Source organism: Chaetodon auriga, chromosome 7 (assembly GCF_051107435.1).
Source record: "Chaetodon auriga isolate fChaAug3 chromosome 7, fChaAug3.hap1, whole genome shotgun sequence".
Classification (NCBI taxonomy): domain Eukaryota; kingdom Metazoa; phylum Chordata; class Actinopteri; order Chaetodontiformes; family Chaetodontidae; genus Chaetodon; species Chaetodon auriga.
In genome coordinates, this window is record NC_135080.1 from 19,831,077 (window position 1) to 19,853,267 (window position 22,191).

Sequence of the window (22,191 nt, forward strand, 5' to 3'; positions counted from 1 at the left end):
TACTTAAGCAGTGTCAGATAATTTCATGATGATGTTAAACTTGATGAACTGGCTGTTGTTTTTCTGTTCTCTCGGGTATTTAAGTGGATTCAAAATGGTACAGATGCTGTAAATCAGCTGGACGGTGAGTTTGGGTGTGAAATGGAACAAAAAGAAAACAGAAAAAGTTCATGTGGCTGAAATCACATGAGATCTGGTTGTTGAGACTGTGACTGTGCTGCAGTGAAGTCGTTCTTCATTTGGTTCATTTCTGATTCATCTGGAGTCAGAACCTCTGAAGGAAGTGAACTCTGAAGAGTTTTTGAAGGTGGAGTCCTCTGGTCTTCACATCCATCTGTGCGCCTTGAAGAGGAACTTGAAAGCTCTTCAAGTTGAAGTGTCGTCCACTTCAGTCCAGTGGAGAGCAGGACGTGCTGATTTTAAAGTCACTTGCAGAGATTTCATTGGATGCCTGCGAACACTGTCCGTGTTCAGTGAAGTTTCATTTGGATTTTGATTCACACAGCAAAGATGCTCCATGTTCCTCCTTTTTTATACGAATGAGCAAGTTGGAGAGTTTTGAAGCTTCCCTGAGTTTTTCTTCTGGCATATTAAGACAGTTCAGCTGATGTCAGGTGCAGATGTGGACAGTCTGTCTCCAGTTCAGAACCAGTGAATGTGTGATATGTCGCTCTGTGTCTGCTCGTCATTGTCACAGTGACATCAGAGGCTTGTTGGACGTTATGTTGTAATACACACTGTGATAGCAGGTCGAGGTTGGCGCCTTGCCGCAGTTTAAACTCTCCAATGTGCTGATGTTTGTGAAAAGATCAAACAGAATCTGTCAAATCCAAAGTGATCCTGCTCTCTGCTCTTCAGCCAAATGCTTCACATTTCTCTGACTGACACAATGGCTGCCTTTCCTGAGGCGATCACACACCATGGAGACACACACATTTTCGGGCTTCCATTCCTCCTCCTCCTCTGGTAGCTGGTTTCTGTCTGGGCTCTTGATTTCCCATCTTGTTTTTTGTATTTATTTTAATTTTCCTTCAACTTGAAAGTTTTAATTTTTGGCTGAATTTGACATCTAAAGACATATTTTAAGGACAAATATTTAAAAGTTGTGGATGACCCTTGGGACCTCTGATATTTCACGGATACACTCTGCTCTGGCCTACTGACAGAAAAAGCCTGCTACGGCCTACCAGCAGAAAAATCCTGCTGGCAGCTAAAGCTAACTAACTAGCACCAAGATGCCTCCTTTCTCCACAGATGACCTCTACAAACTTCTGCAGCAGGTTGCAGTGTTGGAAACTAAAGTTCAGCGTCTGGAAATAAATGCAGAAGTGAACGGACCTTGTGGAAATGACAGCACTTTGCCGCTGACTCAAAACAGCGGACTGGAGAATGCTAACATCCAGCTAATTGGCTCTGATACAGCTCCCACGAAACTAAAGGGCTGTGTACCGGGTAATAAATCTGCCAGTATCAGTCCTCCCTGGAATGCTCTCGGGGCAAAGCCCAAGAGTAAATCAGCTGATATGGGGAGACGTCCAACAGGTAGAACCCAGCGCCCAGAGATCTGTGATGCGACAGGCTGGCCTGCGTTATCATCCTCCTCAACACCTGTGCAGAGTAAGGCACAGCTGTGGATAAAAGCTAAAGGGAAGGTGAGCAACAAAGCTCCCAAACCAGCTAGTGTGCAGTTACAAAATCGGTTTGCTCCACTACTGCAGGACCCTGGATCTCCAACTGAAAACCTGGATAACTCCTGTGACTCACAGAGAAGGGTAAGGCCTGACAGGAAGTCAGAAGCTAGAAAGCTACACGGAAAGCTACTGACTGGTCCTGAGACTCTGGTTGTTGGTGATTCTGCTATTAAAGACGTGGGAAGCATGTACAGCAGAAACACAAAAGTGTTGTGCTTTCCTGATGATACGGTCTCCAACATGACCGACAGAATCCTCAGTCTTGTTGCAGAAATTCCAACTTTGAAATACCTTGTACTGCACACAGGGGCAAATGATATTGCGAAACGACAATCTGAAGTGCTCAAACGAGATTTAGATAAACTGCTAAATGCAGTGAGCTCTCTGAATGCTGAGGTCTTCTTCAGTGGGCCTTTACCACCAGTCAGAGGAGGAGGAGAGAGATTCAGCAGATTATTGGCAGTAAACAGATGGCTTTCAACTGCATGTGATGTCCACTCAGTGCATTTTATTGACAATTTCAACTTTTTCTGGGACCGCAGACATTTTTTCAAAGGAGACGGACTTTCCCTAAACAAGTCAGGAGTAAAACATTTTGCCTCCAACCTATCTTTCTTCCTGCGTAACACTGTTCCCACTCCCAAGGACAAGAGACAAGAGGAATCCAAACAAAAGCAGCAAACACCAAAACATGAAGGAGAACCAACTCTCCCCCCGCCTGTATGCTCTAACCATGAAGGATGCCAGAGCAAAAAGGGGGATGCCTCATGTCCTCCACCAGGGGCCACTGCTCGTGAGGATTCACTGACTCCAACCACTAAAACTCCACCTAGGTCACCATCTCCAACTGCCCAAACTCCATCTAGCTCATCATCTTCACTGGGTATCCCATCACCATCCTCCCCCCTTCTGGAGTTTACTGACCAAATGAACAAACTTGTCAGCGCGGGTATCAGACTTACCCCCCGCCCATCTGGGGTCCTGTCCCCCCAAATTCCACCCCGCCCCCTACAACCACCCTGTCCCCCTCCACCACCACAGCGCCGACGGGCACCACCTCCACCCCCTCCACGGCTTGATCTGAACCTACTCCAGTCCCCTAGTAAGAGCCCAGCACAGCCACCTATTTGTGTTGGTAACTGATGTGTTCCGGGTCCAGCTTTTAAGGCAAATGTTATGCCTGACTTTTCCAAGGAAAAGCCAGGGCCCATTGTGCCGGAAGCAGTGATTCATGTCTCAATAGGTAGGAGGAGAAGATCGGCCCATCTCTCCAGAAACATCACATCATCGAATTTAACATGTATTCCACGTCAGCCACAGTATGTTCTAAAACATGGGGATGTTGGACTTTTTAGCACATTTAATTTAGCCCTTTTAAATGTTAGGTCTTTGGCAGGCAAATCATTCTTAATCAATGACTTTATCATCAAGCACAAGCTTGATTTTATGTTTTTAACTGAAACTTGGTTAGGACAAGATAACAGCGCAGCAGTTCTCAATGAGTCAGCCCCTCCGAACTTCAGTTTCATAAGTGAAGTAAGAATGCATAAGAGAGGAGGTGGAGTCGCCATTTTGTTTAATGATAGCATTCAATTCAGCAGAGTCTCTTATGGTCAGTTTGAATCTTTTGAATATGTTGCCATTCAATCTAAGTCTCCCTGTCGATCAGTCTTCGTAACCATCTACAAGCCTCCAAAATACAATGCAAAGTTTTCCGATGAGTTTGCCAATCTACTGTCTGTTGTTTGTATTGATTTTGACTGTGTTGTGTTAGTGGGTGACTTCAACATTCATGTTGATAATCTCAAAGATGGATGTGCTAAAGAACTTCTAAACATCCTGGATCATTTTGGCCTATCTCAGCACGTAACACATTCAACACATAACAAAGGGCATATATTAGATTTGGTTATTTCCAAAGGGCTCAATATCTCTGAGGTTGTGGTGATGGATGTTGCTCTTTCTGATCAGTACTGTGTGTCATTTAAAATGGCCATACCTGCTACTCTTAACAAAAGTGGAACAGAGGTAATCAAAAAGCGTTATATTAATGATAACACCTGTGCAGTCTTTACTCAGTGTTTTACACCATCACCAACACTGCCCTCAGCTTCAACTGATGACCTTGTAAATAGTTTCAGTTCCAAAGTTATGGCTATTATTGACTCCATCGCCCCAGTTAAGACAAAAGTTTTATCAGGAAGGAAAAAGACACCTTGGAGAAACACCACACTGGTCAAAGTCCAGAAAAGAGTCTGCAGACAGGCAGAGCGCAGGTGGCGAAAAACTAAACTCCAGGTTCATTATGAGATTTACAAAAACAGTCTCCACACCTATAACCATGAACTAAAGAAGGCAAGGCAAGCATTCTTCTCAGAGATTATCAACAGAAACTGTAATAATGCCCGCACTTTGTTTTCTGTTGTGGATAGACTGACAAACCCCACAGCATCAGTCCCTCCTGAGCTGCTATCCAACAAGTCATGCAATGAATTTGCAGCCTTTTTTACAGATAAAATTTCAAGGATAAGACAAACAGTGTGCAGCTCCAGCTCAGGCAAAATGATAAGTCCATCTGTGCCTTCTTGTTCTCCAGTTAATCTAGCACATTTTAACCTTCTAGATCATACAAGGCTGGCAGAAACTGTATCACAGTTAAAATCCACAACATGCTGCCTTGATACTCTGCCAACAAACTTTTTTAAAAATGTCTTTAATTGCATAGCTCCAGATGTGTTGCAGATTATAAATAATTCTCTTCAGTCTGGTCACTTTCCCCAGGCCCTGAAAACTGCAGTAATAAAACCTCTCCTAAAAAAGACTAATCTGGATGCTTCAGCGATAAGTAACTACAGGCCAATATCAAATCTTCCCTTTCTAGGAAAAATTATTGAAAGGGTTGTTTTTCAACAAATGCATGCTTTCATGATGCAGAACAATCTTTTTAATGCATTTCAGTCTGGATTTCGTCCACACCACAGCACTGAGACTGTACTTATCAAAGTTTTAAATGACATACTTCTGAATAATGATGCTTCTAAAACCTCAGTCTTAGTATTATTAGATCTCAGTGCTGCCTTTGATACAGTTGATCATGACATACTTCTTGACAGACTGGAAAAGTGGGTGGGACTTACTGGCACTGCACTACACTGGTTCAAATCTTACTTACAAGATAGAGACTACTTTGTGTCAATTGGTGAGCATGTGTCTGAACGACAAAAGATGATGTGTGGGGTGCCACAAGGGTCCATTCTCGGACCACTTCTTTTCAATATCTACATGTTGCCCCTAGCTCAGATCATGGAGCAACATAATATTTCTTATCATACTTATGCAGATGATACACAACTTTATATTTCTGTGTCATCACATGACTACAGTCCCTTACTTTCACTGAGTGAGTGTATTCATCAAATCAATGAGTGGATGTGCCAGAATTTTCTTCAGCTTAATGCAGATAAGACAGAAGTGATTGTATTTGGCCCCAAAAATGAAAGGTCAAAGATCAGTGCTCACCTTAATTCCATGTCACTGACAACAACAGATAAAGCCAGAAATCTTGGTGTAATTATTGATTCTGACCTGAATTTTAACAGCCAGTTAAAGCTCATTACCAAATCAGCCTACTATCACCTGAAAAATATAACCAGAATTAAGGGATGTCTGTCCAAAGAAGACATGGAAAAACTGGTTCATGCATTTATTTTCAGTAGGTTGGACTATTGCAATGGAGTCTTTACTGGCCTAAACAAAAAATCAATTAGGCAGCTACAGCTGATTCAAAATGCTGCAGCACGAGTCTTTACAAACACCAGAAAAATGGACCATATTACACCAGTCCTCAGATCACTACATTGGCTTCCTGTGAATCAAAGAATAGACTTCAAAATCTTACTGTTGGTCTACAAAGCATTAAATGGTCTAGGACCAAAATATATTGTAGATTTATTAACTCCATATGAAGTATCCAGACCTCTGAGGTCATCAGGGACAGGTCTATTGTGTGTTCCCAGAATGAGAACCAAACAAAGTGAAGCAGCTTTCAGTTATTATGCTCCTCACCTGTGGAACACTCTCCCTGCACACCTGAGGTCTGCACCAACTGTCAGCTCATTTAAATCAGGGTTGAAAACATTATTATTCGCTACAGCTTTTACTTAAAGTAATCATTTTAAATGCTAAATTATTGTCTTAAATGCTAAATTGTTTTCTTTTACTGGCTTCTGTTTTTAATGTTCCTTTAACTGTATTTTATTTTTATTTTTCTATTTTCTTCTAATCTCTTTCTTTCTTTCTTTCTTTCTTTGAAATGTATGATTTTAATGTATTTTTATGCTTCTGTAAAGCACTTTGAATTGCCTGGTGTATGAATTGTGCTATACAAATAAATTTGCCTTGCCTTGCCTTGCCTTGCCTTAAAACTGTCTCCCTTACTGTGTCTTTCTCTAGTTTCTCTCTTTGACACTCTGTCTTTCTCATTTCGACCTCTGAGGAAATGTTCCCTCTGGGTCAGCTGTTCTTCCTCACAGCCACCGTCACACCTGCTTCTGAATGTAGTCCAATAAGAAAGAGGGTTTAGAATAGACGAGGGGTCCACTGATTGTCCTCTAATGAGACGCTGATGAGAGGTTGATGTTATTGTCCAGAGCCTCTCTCCTCCTCTTGGCTCTGTGTTTGATAGCAGTAACCTCTTTGGACCAGAACTGTTGGATCTTTATTGTCAGATGGATTTAAACTGTGTTAGTTTCTGTTTCTTGGTGTGTTGTTGTTGTTAAATATACAGTTAGTCCTGTTGTCTTGCTGGTAATTCATTGAGAGACACTTGATGTGGTTTGACAGATGGCTGAAAGTGACTTTTTCCTCATGAAATTGAAATTACAGTAAAATAAATCAGCTGGAGTCGAGGATGTCACTTTGTGAAAGTTTGCTCTGTTTTTATCAGTAAAGTCTGCAGAAGTGATGCACAGCTGAACTTCTTCATTCTGTGGTTGTCGGCTTTCTCACCTGTTGGTAAATTGACTGATTTCCAGCCTCTTCACTGGCTGTCTGTCACTGTGACGTCCTAATAAGATCTAAATCCTTCCAGCTCCATTTGAAAATCATCCAGCTGCTGTCAGGAAGGACAGGACAGGAAGTGCTGCCGTGGTCTGATCCGTCTGTCTGTCCAGTATGAACTGCACCTGCATCAGCCTGGTTTCAGGCTCTTCTCTCATTTCAACATCAGTCACTGTTCAGGCAGTGATCTGATTTCTTGTTGCTCCATAAATAGATGCTGGGATGTCTGATTGTGGAGCTCCTCTTCTGCCATTTCCTCCACTCGAGTAGTGATGCCCCACAAACCTGACTGTCCTGCTACAGTCACAGATCTTCTGACATTTGATATCCAATCCGATTGACTGGCTGCCACTTACCACTTGTGTCATATCAGCGTGAGCTTGAACCTCTTAAACAAACATCGTGTTGATTGTAGACACTCACAGAGTGAAACCTCAACAGTCTCTGTGCTTTTGGTAGAGAGCATATTCACACTTGATGCTGTTTCATTTTGTTGTTTTACTGTATTACATTTATTTAAATCTCTTGTGAATTATAATTAGAGGCCTCTGTCTGCACATCAGCTCCAGCACACAACCTGTATTCAACCAATAAAAACTGGGGAGTGAGCAGAGAGAACTCCAAATAAAACAGTGAATTAGCGAAGCTGCAAGATGAGCTCCTGTACCTGCTCCAGTGTTGGAGACTGACTCTTAAAACCATCCATATCCATTCTAATTAAACAGCAGGAAACAAACCTTCCTCAGTTAGAGACTGGATCTGAAATGCTGCTGATTTCATTTGGCAGTAAATCAGGTTGGGAATTAACAAGGTTGTTATAAAGGCAGTTGAGCTCCAGAGAGATTCATTTAGACAGAGAGGAGGTGATGAACAGAGACAGAAAGTGTGAGGACAGAGAGAAGTTCCACACCTTTAATCATTCACCTGTGTTGTCTGACAGGTTTCTCTCTCTCAGGTTTAAGCTGAGTCATGCTCTGCTGCCAGACACCAGTCAGCATTAATAATTAGTTCATCTATCCAGAGACTCACACTTCTCCCCTCTGTGTATTAAACACAGACCTCCTGCAGCTTCTGTACATAATGCAGACCTCTCCAGTGGCAGCAGAGCTTTGTGTCAGAACAGCTGTGTGTTATTACTCACTCACAAAGGAAAAGAGTTTCAGCAATTTACTCAAGCAGGATCATGTCTTCATTTACATTTGTGAGTCAGGAGGCAAGTGGAAGCTAATTTTCCTCCAATGGATTCTTCTGGAAAATCTAATTAGTGCTTTTTATTGTCCTCATGAATTCATTGTCCTGAGTAGAAAGAGCTTTTGTGAGTGAAGTGCTCGGGGCTCAGCTGGTCCTGGACTGACTTTGCTTTGCTTTCTAAATCCCATCACCTCTTTTCTCTGTTGTTTGAAGCTCATGTTACTGTGTCATCGGGAAATTCATGAATTAAAATTCAGCTCGTATTAAATATAAATCATCCTTTCAGGACTTAAATGTCCTGATGGACTATAGATGCTCTGCATGCTTTTCTCTGGCCTGTGCAGCCTCTCACACAACCCACAGCCTCTAAAATCCTCCATTATGAAGATCAGTGTTGCAGAATGTCCCATCGGCTGAGATCATGTCTCATATTTCATGCTGGTCTTGCTGATCTCAGCCATGTGGGACTAAACTGTTTCTCATTCAGCATCAGTCAGTTTCCCATTTTCACTGGAGATGAAATCTCAGATCAAATCATTCATTTTAACATTGTCTGTTTTTTTAAGTTCTGCTGCAGTCACATGACCAAATTTATTGATGCAACAGTTTTTCAATGATAATTCTGACACACGACAAAGATTGTTGTTCACTTCAGCTCTGAACCTCATAATATCTTCTCTAGTGAACATTTTTTTAGGATTCTGGACACAGAGGGCGTCCTCCATCACTGTTGTCTTGTTTCCAAGGGCGACAGAAATTGGAGGATGATGAAGGTGAAGTCAGGGATGAAGGAAGTTTTGAGCTGACCTTTTTCTTGTTACCTTTCTCCAGCTATGTTTGTCTTTATCTTTCCCAAACTTTCCTCCACAGCTTGAACAGAAGGAGAGGCAAAGAAAGGAGGTGCAGACAACAGCAGCTTGTTTTTGCTTTAGCAGAATGGAGGTATTGTGTGGCTGAAAGTTGAGGGTCAGTTCGGTTCTCTGTCACAGTTCACCAGGTTTCACAGCTCCCTCTCTGCTGTCAGCGAGAAGACTTTCTGTCTGTCTGCTGGAGAAAGCACCATTGTGGATAAAGCTGTGTGCTGCAGCAGGTTGAGTCTGAAAACTTTTGTAACTTTCTGAAACACAAAATTCCTCTTTCCTGTCTGCTTTCTGCAGTGATTGAGCAGCTGTGAGTTGGTGTGAATGTGGCCATAAGTTTGTCCTCAGTAAATTTTGTGCTTTGCAAATTCTGTTTTACCTCAGCCCTCCCAGTACTGACTGTGATGAAGGAAAGTGGGATTCAGGGTTTTCTTGGACACATCTTTAAAAAGGCAAACAGTGTGTGTGTGTTTGCGTGATGGAAACTGTGAGGAGGAAGTCAGCAGTGATCCAGTGAGATCACAGCCACACACCCACTCGTCTTATTAACATGGTGACAGCTTTGCCTGCTAATCTGCGTGAGGAGATTAATGAGGATTTGATGCAGAAGAACACGATTATTATCATTATTCAGTCCTCTCAGATGGCTGTTAGGGATAATAAAATAATGATTTTAATGTTTAATTCTGCTCATTCTGTTCACGCTAAGTGTTGGTTCAGGTTAGCTGTTCTGTCCACATTCTTTAAACCTCAAAGGAATGAACTGAATATGTATGTGCTCTCTGACTGATGGAGCTCTGAAACCACTGAAGTTACTGGAAATTCTTGTCAGTGGATAAAAACAGTCACTGTTCACTTGATTTTGCATTCAAAATGCTGTAGAATCAGGCTTCTGATTGGCCAGCATGACTTTAGGGTTAGAGTAAAATCACTGCCTGTTGGTTTGGCATCACAGCCCTTCAATTGTGTTTTCATATGGATGGAGATTTGTTTTAACACTGCTTGTGTAGGTGGGATTTTTCTTGACAACGAAGGAGGAAAAAGCCTGCTTTCAAAGTACGATGTGTGTGTGGACGACAGGCCTGATTCTGTCCAACAGCACAAACATGAGAGAGGAGGAGAGAGCAGCAGATGCACAAACTCTACGATGTTGAACAAACACTGATAATCTGGCACGAGAGCTGAATCACTGTCAGCAATAAACGTGTGAGACATGAGGGACAATAAATGTCTCAGCTGAAGTCGTGATATGAAGCTTGTCTTAATGCCTCCAGCTGAAATATGTTCAGACTCTGCTGACAGCTGGTTTCCAGCAATGTGCCTCCACCTGCACAACATTTGTGATCTTTAAGATGGAGGGTGGATTTTAGCAGATTATTAGGCTGATTGATGTGACTGTACAGTTTGCCATTCAAAGAAATCATTCAGAAATCTCTCTCTCACTTTCTCTCTCTGTTTCTCTCACATTCAGTTGTCATTCAGTTGCATAATTACAACAAGCAGAAAGGTGGAAGTAGAAAACCTCGCCTGGCCTCCCTCATACCTCATCATAAATATTTATGAAGACATTTGAATAATGTGATTTTGTCACAACAAAATATCATTTGGAGGAAGGAAGAGTAGAGAGTGGGAATGTGAGGAATGTCAACAAGCAGAGGAGGAAGAATCTGCCACAGTTATAGTTTGGTCTTCTGGGGCTGATGAAGGAGACGCAGTTTGGATGTGAAGATTCACATTTTAGTCGCAGTTTTAAACATTAACCCTCCAGAACAAGCTCCAGCTGAGCTGGTGGTCAGTGGAGATTAGAACAGAACAAACAGAGGGTCTGAATGGTAATCCTCCACTGTCTGTTCTGTTTGCTGGAATAGAAAAAAGTCAATGAATAAATAGAAGCATCACATTTTCTATGAGCTGATGTCCACGGCACGCAGAGTCACCAAATCTATTTCCACAGAGATTATTCAAAGCCAAGAGGACTGTCCTTTTAAAACATGGATTATATCTCCCCCCTGTGAGGACGGGATATTCCTTTGTTTGCGTGTGTTGATATCAGGTAGAGCTGAACATGTGGTGAGGATGACAGGACCTGAAATTCACTTCTCAGCACAGCAGCAACAGACTCTTTGTGACACATTCAGAACAGCAGGAAATGTGCTGGAGATGAATCTGCTGTATGTGTGGATACAGAACAGGTCAGACACGCTCAGTGCAAACAAGAGAGGCCTCTGGACTTCATTACAAATCCAATACGCAGTCACACACAATGAAAAACCTGCAGGTTAATGTTGGAATATTGTTTCCGTCTTTATTCTACTTGTCATGTCAGTTTTTCACTGGAGGTTTAGATCATAATGTTTGTGGATCTCTGAGTGACTGAGTGTCCTTGTTTGTCCAGTTCACCATCAGATATACAGGAAGTTTACTCCACTGTACTGAGTCTGATGTCTGGCAGCATGTTCAACATTTACTGCTCTCCTGCTATTTTACACACATCTGCATCACATCTGGAACTCAGGAAACTGTCGTTGAGATGAAATATTCCAAAGTTTTAATGGTAACAAAGGATCATTGGTCCAAATCATTCAGTCTGTTCCTTGATGTGGAATTAAATGTATAATTAACATGTTTGACGGGATTTCTTTCTGCATGTTAATACAAATCTTATATTCATTGTGTGATGATGAAATGAGGTTTTTCATCTTTCTTTCTGCTCATTTATATCCATCAAAGGTCTCAGGCTGCTCCTGTTCTGCAAGCTTGGCACATTTTACAGACAAATGTGTCTAATTTATGTATTAAAGAGAGGATTTTTTTTTTCTTGGAAAAAGAACAGATAATAATTTCAATGATTTAAATAATTGTAATTACTGAAGCTACTGGATAACACTCTGGTGCAGTCATCCATTCAGCACAGTGAAACTCCCTCAGAGAGAAAACGTGGTTCTGGCCATTACACAGAGCAGTTCTGCTTATTAAACAGAAACATTTTCACTTCTCACTGATTCATTTAAAGCTTTTAACAACATTTAGTTTGAGTTTTGTTCAACAAGGCAGCCTCAGTGGAGCAGTTTCATTTATTTTCAGTAGTGGATTTGTACAACAGCGAAACAAGTCAATAAATGTGTGAGTGTGCCTCACTGAGCTGATATTCTGTGTGCAGACTGTATCAGACATATAAGTGGGTGAAATGTGGATATCCTAGAAGTCAAAATGTCTCGTGTTTGTTCAAATCCACGCATGCCTGCAGATTCAGATGCAGTAATCATGACAGGAGAGACGGAGAGTTTCAAACATAAGCTATAATCCCAGTGAGAGCTGCTCCTGAAGTGTGTTTGTGGAGAAGCTTTAAATCCTGTTTAAACGCTGTGTTTTCTCTGTCCTCTGTCACTGTTTCAGCCAATGAAATCAGCCACTAAATTCTGATCAGATACTCTTTATGTGACAGATCAGCCATGAGATAATTGCTGATGAAACCAGGGGATTGTGGGTAATCAGATAAGTCTTCTAATCAAAAGGCTTTAAAGGCTGACCACCTAATTACATGCTGGGTTATGACTCTATTATCGTCTATTAGCTTGTATTAGACTGTGTGCTGAACAGCAAGCTGGTGGTGAACAGTGAGGATGAAAACAGGCTTTTGTTTCAGTCGAGCAGCAACACTCAACAGTGTCAGCAGAGCAGAGAGCAGCACTTTATTTTACTGCACAGCAGGTTTGTTGTGGTCCAGTAATACAGTGGTTTGTGTTTGTGATCAGAGGCTGATCGATCGAGTGGAGCTCTGCTGTCAGTGGACAGACTGTACATTGATCTGTTGGTCAGTCTGATCAGGTTTCAGGTCCAAGTGCCCTTCAAATCATCCAGACTGTCATTCAGGAGTGAAAAAGATCCAATCTGTGAAATATTGTGGCCCTGATGAGAATCTGTGCTCTCCACTGTTTCTCATCTTTTCTGACCAGTGTTGAACAGTTTGACCAGGACTCTGCTGTTAATTCAAAGGCAGAAAGTCCAACAGTTTCAACAGGACACTCATGTTCTTCTGAGTCTGTGCAGAAAAGGTCGTCGTTTTGTTCATGTTCCACATCTGCAGACTGAACATAAAGACTAGATCCTCCTGACTCATCTTTCACATCATTATATTTGACATGTATAACTGGGCCATGTGTAAAAATATTCCAGTGTTTGACTGTATTAGGGTTATATATGCTGTCCATTAGGAGGAGTGTGTCCAACACCACATCTGACAGCTTCAGTGTCATTTTAATCAGTCAGCCACAGTCTGAACCTCCCTCTTTAACCTCTCCTGCCCTCATTTTATCTCTTGTTTCGCTTCTCATTGCTCATGCAGATGAGAAATGAATTATTGAAGTGTTACCTCTGCCTGACGCCGTATTAAAGCATCTTAATATTGTCCACTTTCATCTTTCCATGTCTCCAGTAACTTCTTCTTGACTAACTTGCTCTCAGTCTTGTGTGGGTTTGGTGAGCAGTTCTCCTCTGATCTTCATCACAGTATCTGAACACAACTCTGTTAAACATCAGGGACCAATGAACGTGTGATTCATTCTGCGGCTCATTTGGTTCGTACCAGACTGTGAAGCTGCAGCGCTCTAATTGAGAGCAAAGGCAGGATGTGAAACATGTTCACAAGAGATTCATTGAGAATCGAGTTCACTGTCTTCAGACATCGTTCACCACAGTTCAGCAAAATGCAAAGTACAAACACTGAAAGGGTTTGATCTGTGAGACAGAATATACAGAATAATATCTGTGTGAGGAGGCCATGGTTTCCCTCCATCACCATCACAGCTTCTTTCGAATGTCGTCCAATGAGAATGAGGCATAAAACTGGATTAAACAGCTCTCAGCATGTACAGTTTGGATCTAAATGTTCGGTCTCTGGAATACAAAATAAGATCTTTGTGTCTCTCGTCTGTAATTTGTCTCCTTTTTCTCTGTTACATTGACACAGTGTTTAACTTTGTGCAGTCAAGAGTCTTTATGACTAATAACCTTAATCACAAAACGCAGCTTTAGTGCAGAAGACAAACCTCTGCAGTCTCTGGAAAAGCTGTTTGGCTGAATCTTTGTTTATTAAATTCTCACAAAGAGAATCTTTTTTCTTCATCCACTCAAAGCAGGATTATATTTAATGTTCTGCAATTATAAGTCATGAAGTGGCAGAAGCTTCTGTTCATGTTCTTTCTGTGATCTCTGTTGGAAAGTCTAATTAGAGCTTAATCTTGTCCTCTTGAAATGATTGTCCTCATAAGAATGAGCTAATGTGATTAAAGTTCTGGGGGCTCAGCAGGACCTGGACTGGCTTTGCTTTGTTTTTCCAAATCTCATGATGTCACTTCCCTTTGGTCAATTTTGTTCAGTTTTTTTAAAGAAAATGTCTAAATGCAGTCGTCATTTTTCATAGAATAAACATACATGAGTTCCTGTGACAGACAGCTGTGATGGCGCTGTGCTCTGCAGCTTCTGCCTTCATATCATAATGATGTGTTTGAGTTGTTTCTGCTGCTGCTCGTCCTGCTGATGATGCATCTCACCTCCCACCAACAACCAGCATCCATCTGTCACAGCTGTGTGCAGCTCATCTCTCTGTGCTGTCACTTCCTTTAAATGATAGTCTGCACTTAATGAACTTCAACAGAACAGAATATGTTAATAACATGTTGACATCCAATATGTCAGCCATGCAGCTGGAATGTTGCCTGTTAAAAAAAATAAACTTGAGCTCATTCATGTTTCATGTTAGAGCACGGTGTTTCATCCAGTCACATCGTGTTCATGGAGCAGTTGTACCTCTGGAGAGATGCAGTGCTGTCACTGAATAACAAGATGTTTTTGCTCTGTTGATCTCAAGCTGTGTACTTCCACTGTCAGACATGGCTGTGTTCAGCTTCAGCTGCAGTAATCCCTGCATTTACAAAGTCATTCTCATGTTGAGAGCTTTGCTGCGTTCAAGGCCGCTGAACTGTTGACTTCAGCCTGCACTGACTCTACAGTGTCATGTAATGCAGATGAAGAACAATATTTGTCCCCTCACCATAAAAGACAGCAAACAGTTCTACCTCACAAACATGTCCATCTTGTATTTTAAGACCAGCCTTTTATATTCACTGAAGACTCAAATATTTGAATTGAACCTGAAGCCTCGAGCTCAGAAGACAACTGAGAGATGAAGGGTGCAGCAGCTCTACATTTCAATGAGGACTCCTCATTTCAAAAGGTCAAATTCAGACTTGAATTTCAATTGAATCTTCCAACAGGGAGAACTTTTTCCTCAAGGCCACAACAACATGAGCAGACTGAAACTTTCCTCCCTGGAGAAGATTGGAGGAGTCTGGTCAACACATCTGGCTGCAATTGATCAACTTTTCATTAAATCTCCACTCCGGATTTTTCCTCTCTTTGAAAGCAGCTGTTGAATAACCAGCTGGGCTGCTCAGGTAGAATATTTTCATTCTTCAGAGTTTTGTACAGCAGCAAAGTAAATACACTCTGGTCAATAGTGTTCATGAAGCTGAATGAATGAACTGTGAGTGTGTCAGGATCACAGAAGGCAAAACTAATGTCGTTTCTCATCCAGCACTAAACGATTTTCCTCCATCTCCACCTTTTTATGAATACTAGTCAAAAGTCCCACTTTTCCACTCCTGGTAATTTACATGACTGAGCACATTTTTCCCAGAGTTCTTTTCTTTTCTCAAACAAAATGGAGCATTTAAATGACAAAGCACAGCCACAGAGAGGTTCAGCCTTGTCTGCTGGTGTTGTGGACAATAAATGAATCTTATTTTGAAGACAGTAAATGAAACATGAGCAGCACACTCCTCATGATTCAGCCATATTCCCTCTGTTTATCATAGAAATGAAGCTTTCTCCAGTGATCAGACTGGATTCAACATGAAGTCGATGAGTCTGTATTCTTTACAGGCGTCGCACTAATGTGATCTTTTGTCTTTATTCCATTAAATCTTCATCTCGCATAGCGCACGTCCCAACATTAATCATGTATATCTTTGAAGGAACTTCACTGCAGGTGTTTACATGATTTTCTGCTCTCATATCTGAAATGACTGTCAGACTGTTTGCAGGTTGATAATCAGCCTGAAACAAATTGAACCTCACTCCCGATCAGGTTGTTCTACCACAACTGTCACAGTGAATCACAGATCTTAATGGAAGATTAAAGTCAAGCTCTCTGATAGGTTTAGCTGTGCCTTTTGATTTGCATATTATCTCCAGAGTCACACAAACAGAGTTTTCCTTCCCCCCTCTTCAGTCAACACTCTGACATCTCAGTGATCGTTCAGAGAGTCCAAACATTTAACAGCAGTGTGAAATCTCTTCTTCCATAAATCACTCTGGGTGTGTGCAGGTGGAGGATGTGTCGGGGCTCACTGGGAGCTCCAATCTGCTCCATCACATGAACTCACACTGGGTTGTAGGAAGCTCCACATGTCCTTCCATCCTCCTCTGAGCTCACCTGCTCTACTTCCTGTCCACTCAGTGAGTGTAAATCCAGTATATTCAGTCAAAGATGGGATTACAGCTTGTGTTTGTGGATCAGAATGTGTCAGTTTGTGGGCTGAGCTGTGTTGTTGTTCTGCTTTAACAGCAGCAGCAGTGAGTGTACTCTCTCAGTACAAGTCTGAGTGAAAGGCAAACCATTTCTCTCTTGTGCATCTTCACACACTGATATGAAGAGTGTGCGTGCTTTATGGTGTGATCTGCTCGTTCTCATCAATGATGCTTATCTGCAGAGCTGATTTATTTTCAGGAGTTGTTGTTTTACTCCAGATGTTCAGGGTAATTAGAAACAAGAAGAACTGTGTCAGTGGCTCAGTGTTCACAGCAGATGAAACATTAATGACATTTAGCCTGTTTCTTTAATGTTGCTCCTGGTCAGTGAATGTGTCTTCAGTCAGGCAGCGCTTGACAGAAATCTGGATGTGTTGCGTGATTTCACTTGTCTCTTGCAGACTCCTGCACAGCCTCACAGCTGAACCACATACTGCTGAATCTCTGAAAAGGTGAAATCATGTTTTTTGTGTATTTCTACCCTAAAACTGATCCATTACATTTATTAGCACTATTTCAGACATCTGTCTCATGTCAGATTCTACTGCTAAATCTCATCCCTCCAGCGACACAGAAGGTTATTATTCTCAGCACTGAGACATTTTCCATTTATTTCTTGGGTTTCTGCAGACGTGCAGCAGCAGAGCTGAGAAATGTGATTTGACTCCTGCTGCAGGGGGTCAGGCAATCAAGAACCAATGAAAAGCTCTGGCAGCTGTTGTGGAGCTGAAAACATCTGACTGGTGGTCAGATCTCACACAGCAGAGGAGAGAGACAGTAACAGAACCAGCAGCAACCTCAGAAACAACAACAAAGAAAGATGGAGAGGGTTATGGAGGTGAAGAGAAGGGGAGAGACAAAGAACTGGTGGACAGAATAAACATTATTGTGATGCTGCTTTTAAAGCAATTATCTTTTAAAAGAGTTGAGCAGTTTTGGTGGAGAAGGAGGAGGGTCAGGTCAGTTCTCTGTCACAGCTCAGCAGGTTTAACAGCTTTCTCCTTGTCACCTTTCAGCTGGAACACTTTCTGTTTGCTGGATATAAAAAGTGCCAAAGCAGATTAGACTGTGCTGGAGGAGCTTGGTGTGACGAGGCAGGTGCAGCTGTGCATGGAAATGTTTCTTCTGGATGTTGTAATTCTTGGTTGTAAGTGGTTGGTGGGCTGGTGGCAGCTGAAGCCTGAATGCTGCTTCTCTCAGTCTACATTCAACACTTGCAGTCAGTTATCAGAGACAATGTAAAAGCAGCTTTTATCAGCTTTTAAATTCCAAGGATTTCTCGTGACTCAAAGCTTTTCTCTGTCAGATTTTGTTACAGTTACAGCAGAAAAGAGAAATGCTACCAAGTGTGATCTCAGTGGAAACAGTGAATTTAAATGCTCTGCTCACACTGAAGGTCATGATTTGTTCCTTGTGTGATGATGAAAAGATGGTGATTTACTCTGTTGTTGAGGTAAATAAGCTGAACGCTCAGCAGGCTTTGTTTGTCACTCGGTAATGAAGGATCGTTTTCTTTCACAAGTGGAATACATTGAATATTTACAGTAGACACAGATTAACACAACAGGTGATTATGAGAGGACTGCAGTCATTTTGGAGAATGACTGCTCAGAATGATTTTTTAATCACAACAGATTAAAACAATTGAGTTAGAAATATTTGGGCTCAATGCAACACAGGTAGATAATCCATATCTAATCCTGAGGCTGACAGTCTCATCTGTGATGTGGCATTAACACCTCCCAGGTAACACAAAGAGTTCAGTGTGAAGGATTCACTCATTGAAGTTACTTTACAGAAATACATCTTTCAACAAACACCTTTGTATTCCAGCTGTGATCTCTATGGTTACATAACTGTCTTCTGCCAGGGGACAGATGTTATGCAGAATGAACTTTGACCTCTGAGAAAACCTTATTAGAGCCAGAGTGTCTGCAGCAAACAGCTGAACTCCACCAGCAGCCCAGCATCACTTTATTTCCTCTGCTGATTCATCAGTATGAATATATTGGAGCGCTGACCAACGTTATGAAGAGGAACCTTTTAGAAATGCGTGACTGAACCACTGGGCTCAGTGACTGGACCACTTTTATTACCATCATCACAGAAAGTCCATTTACCAACCATTATTTTAGATGATTACAATCCTGTGTTTAATTTTCCGGTCGAGCTGTTCCACATGCAGGTGGTACCTGAACATTTCCATCATGTCAGATGTTATTCAGACCTCCCACTGAATCATCTTGGCCCTGATTGATGGCTGAATAAATAATAAGTCAGTCTATGAAACAGGATGACAGAAGCACAGAGGAAATGATGGACAGCTCCCAGTGGCTTCACTTCTCCTCCAGCTGCATGTGGAGAAGGAGCTCAGAGGACAGGCTGCTGTGGCTGCAGAGCAGACTGACACAAGTGAAACCAGAAAGTGCAGAGAGACGAGGAGACACACAAATAGATCCCAAAGACACTTCAACAGACACAGTGAGGAGATCTTTGAAGGTCAGCTTGTGGTTTTAGTTTCACTTTCCCTCTTTTCTTATTTTTGTTTCCAGTGCAGATCACTGACATGAGTTCTGGCAATATGAGTGATTTAGTGCTACTAAACTTTGTCCACACATGTAAAAAGAAATTAAATCAGTTGGACTTCAGTTTGAATCTGATCCAAATGTTACTCGATGGTTTTCCTCATGATTATTTTGCAGATGAACTTTGTGACCCCAACCCATTAAAAAAAAACAAAAACAAAAACCATGAGCTGAATCTCAGAAAGGAACGAAGCCTTCAGATCCAGCTCTCCTCAAAGAGCTTTATTTCCCATCATTATTATTGTCCAACACAACAACCACATTATTATCATCAGGTTCATCATTTCTCTTCTGCTGTCGATACATTTTTAGTCGATGTTTCATTGAAATCTTTTGCTGCATTTTCTGAGAAGAGAACATGAGATTGCAGGTCAATGATAAGTGGCTGAAAGTGATGAACTCAGAGCACAGAGCGACACTGTGTGGGCAGAACCATGTTTTTATGATTAGAATAACTTTCACTCAGTTTTTCTATGCAGCCTTGTGTAATCTTATGAGGACACAGGTCACAGCAGCTAGCTTAGCAGGAGCTATAACGCTCTCTGCCTTTAAATGTGACGTCTTCATTGAGTTTGTTATCTCCCTCCTGGCAGCGTTCTGCATGAATGTGAAGACACAAAAAGATCTGCAAGAATTAAAATTCCCAAAATTGACTCAACAATTAAACAATGCATTCATTTTCTGATGTGAGTGATTGTCAGCTATTGTAATCCTTCAAACGGTCCCTCCTGTTCCTCCCTTTGTGGGCTAATAGCTGCTATCCAGATGCTCTTTCACAGGAATGTCACCACTGGCCTCCCTCACAGTTCCCTTTTCCTCCCTTTTAAAACCTCATCATGAATATTTATGAGACATTTAGCTAATTATTTTCCTTTGGCAAAAATGCATTTGGAATACAGAACAGCAGAGAGGAGAAAGTGAAAACAGCTGAAGGAGGATTCGTCTTTGAGATGAACATTTGAGTTCCTGACGACTCAACTTTTGGTGCTTCAGAGTGGAGGAAACAATGATCAGTGTCACTGTGACAACAGAGGCTGCAGTGTGTGAAACAAGGAGAGAAAGGAGAAAGGCAGCGCAAATAAGGTAGAAAAGTGACAGAATCACAGGTGAGAGTTTCTCCTCTCAGGAGAAGAAGATGAAGGAAAAAGACAAACTGTGAGGGAGAGAGATGAAATGTGAGCTGTGAGGAAGAGGGAGGGCTGTCTGGTCTTCACACTGCTGTCTCACATGTGGACAGAGTGGACAGTTCAATAAAAAGCCTGATGTGTTCACACATAAAATGGCTTCAGTTCCTGAAGTTTCCCCCAGTAGACCAGTCAAATCATGTCATGTGACTGGTTGAAGTTCAACCAGTTCTTCTCTTTTCTCTTTGTATCCCTCGAAATCTCAGAAAAAATCTCGAAAGCTGATCCTGCTGCAGAGAGAGAGAGAGAGAGAGAGAGAGAGAGAGAGAGAGAGAGAGAGGATGTGTGTCAGGACATAAATGGAAAATGTGTCTTGTGAGATGTGTCCTTCAGTGAAAATGATGAATGGGATCAACAGCAGTGTGTTGATGTTGTTCTGCCTCAGTGACACAGTGAGTCAACAGCTGCTTGTCTTGTTAAAAGCCTCTTATCAGGCTGACCGCCCTCCACATATTCACACGTGTGCAAACAAACACACACACACACACACACACACACACACATTTAAAAGTGTAAACCTCAGAGAGCCCCTCACCCTGTCCCTGAGGGTGAGTCCAGACTCCCTGCAGAGGAAGCTTGTTTTACTCAGAGTTCATGACCTCAGATGAAGCTTTGAATGGAGATTTTGAGCTTCTGCCTCAACAATGGAGGCTTTTTTAAGCTGCTCGGCTGGGATGGAGGAAATGTTCTGACAAAGTCCTCACAGTCAGACATTCCCAGTTCATCCACTGTACATGTTTGGCTTTACCAGTTCTGTTGACTGTTCAACACAACTCCAGACATAAAGTCAAAGTCATCAATCATTAGTCTGCAGTTTTCTGGTGCCAAACCCCCTGATGATAAACCTTAATGCTGTGGTAGTTATGGATGTATGAGTAGCACAGAAGTCCAACGGCAGAATGAATTATTTTGATCTTCAAAGAACTCTTCTAAGAGCCCGAGGTTTCCTCTCTAATCTATATTCATCAGTCAAGTGTCATTACTATTTAATATTTACAATGAAAAATGAATTTAAAGTTCACAAGGTTGGACTGCTGGAGAACGTCTCTGTCTGATAGATGATAGAGTCAAAGTAATAATAACAAAATGGGTTTTGCTTCATTGTCACAGTCCACAGAAGTGATCTTCTATGAACCCGACAATCCACCAACTGACTTGGAGACCGAGGACGTTGTATTTATAAATGTTGTATGTCTGCTGTTATTCGTAGTGTCAGTGTTTTTTAGACCTCTGTAAAGTGATGAATTATAACTTTATTCACAAAGTTTGACTTCTCTCAGCAGTGAGGTGGAGGCACAAGAGCCGACTGTAGAAGTGACTTGAGTTGAGTGTCGGCACTGGATCACCAAATCAAGTGAAACCAGGCAAAATGTTGTTGCTGCAGCTCTGCTCTGCTCCCAGATCAGTCAATAGATTGTGTATTGTCTGGACCATCAGTCATGCTTTGACATCGATGCATTACCAATCAGTCCAGATATATTTCTCTTATGTTTTATGTCTCAGTGCTCACACATTTAACATTCTCTATATCAGTTTCATATTAGAGTGAATGGAGGCAGGGGGGTGTTTCAAAGCTCCCATAAGGGCTGTTTATATCTCCCACTGCTGATGGAGCTCTTACTATATTGGATGAGGCAATATTCCTCCTCTTCTGCAGAGCAGTAGAAGTCGGGTGTGAGAGGGGTGTGCATGTTTGTGATGAGCACAGCTGAGCAGAGTTTTAACACCCGAGCAGCTGCTTATTTGAGAAATTAACAAGCTGTTAGATCTAGTTAGAAGTTTGAGTGTGAAAGTACGTGTTGTCTTTCTCACTAAAGAGTTTTTTTTCTTTTTCCCATCAGACAGAATTAATTTTCAAAGTATTTGAAGTCAGTTAATATCAGCACGATGTATCTTAAATCTACTGAACTTGAGGCTGAACTAAATCTTGGGTTTATTCTGTTGTCCTGTAGAAGTCGAGAACATTGAAACACCATCCTGTCTCTGAATTTACAGGAAGGGACTGCAGAAGAAAAGAGTGGAGGGACGAGAA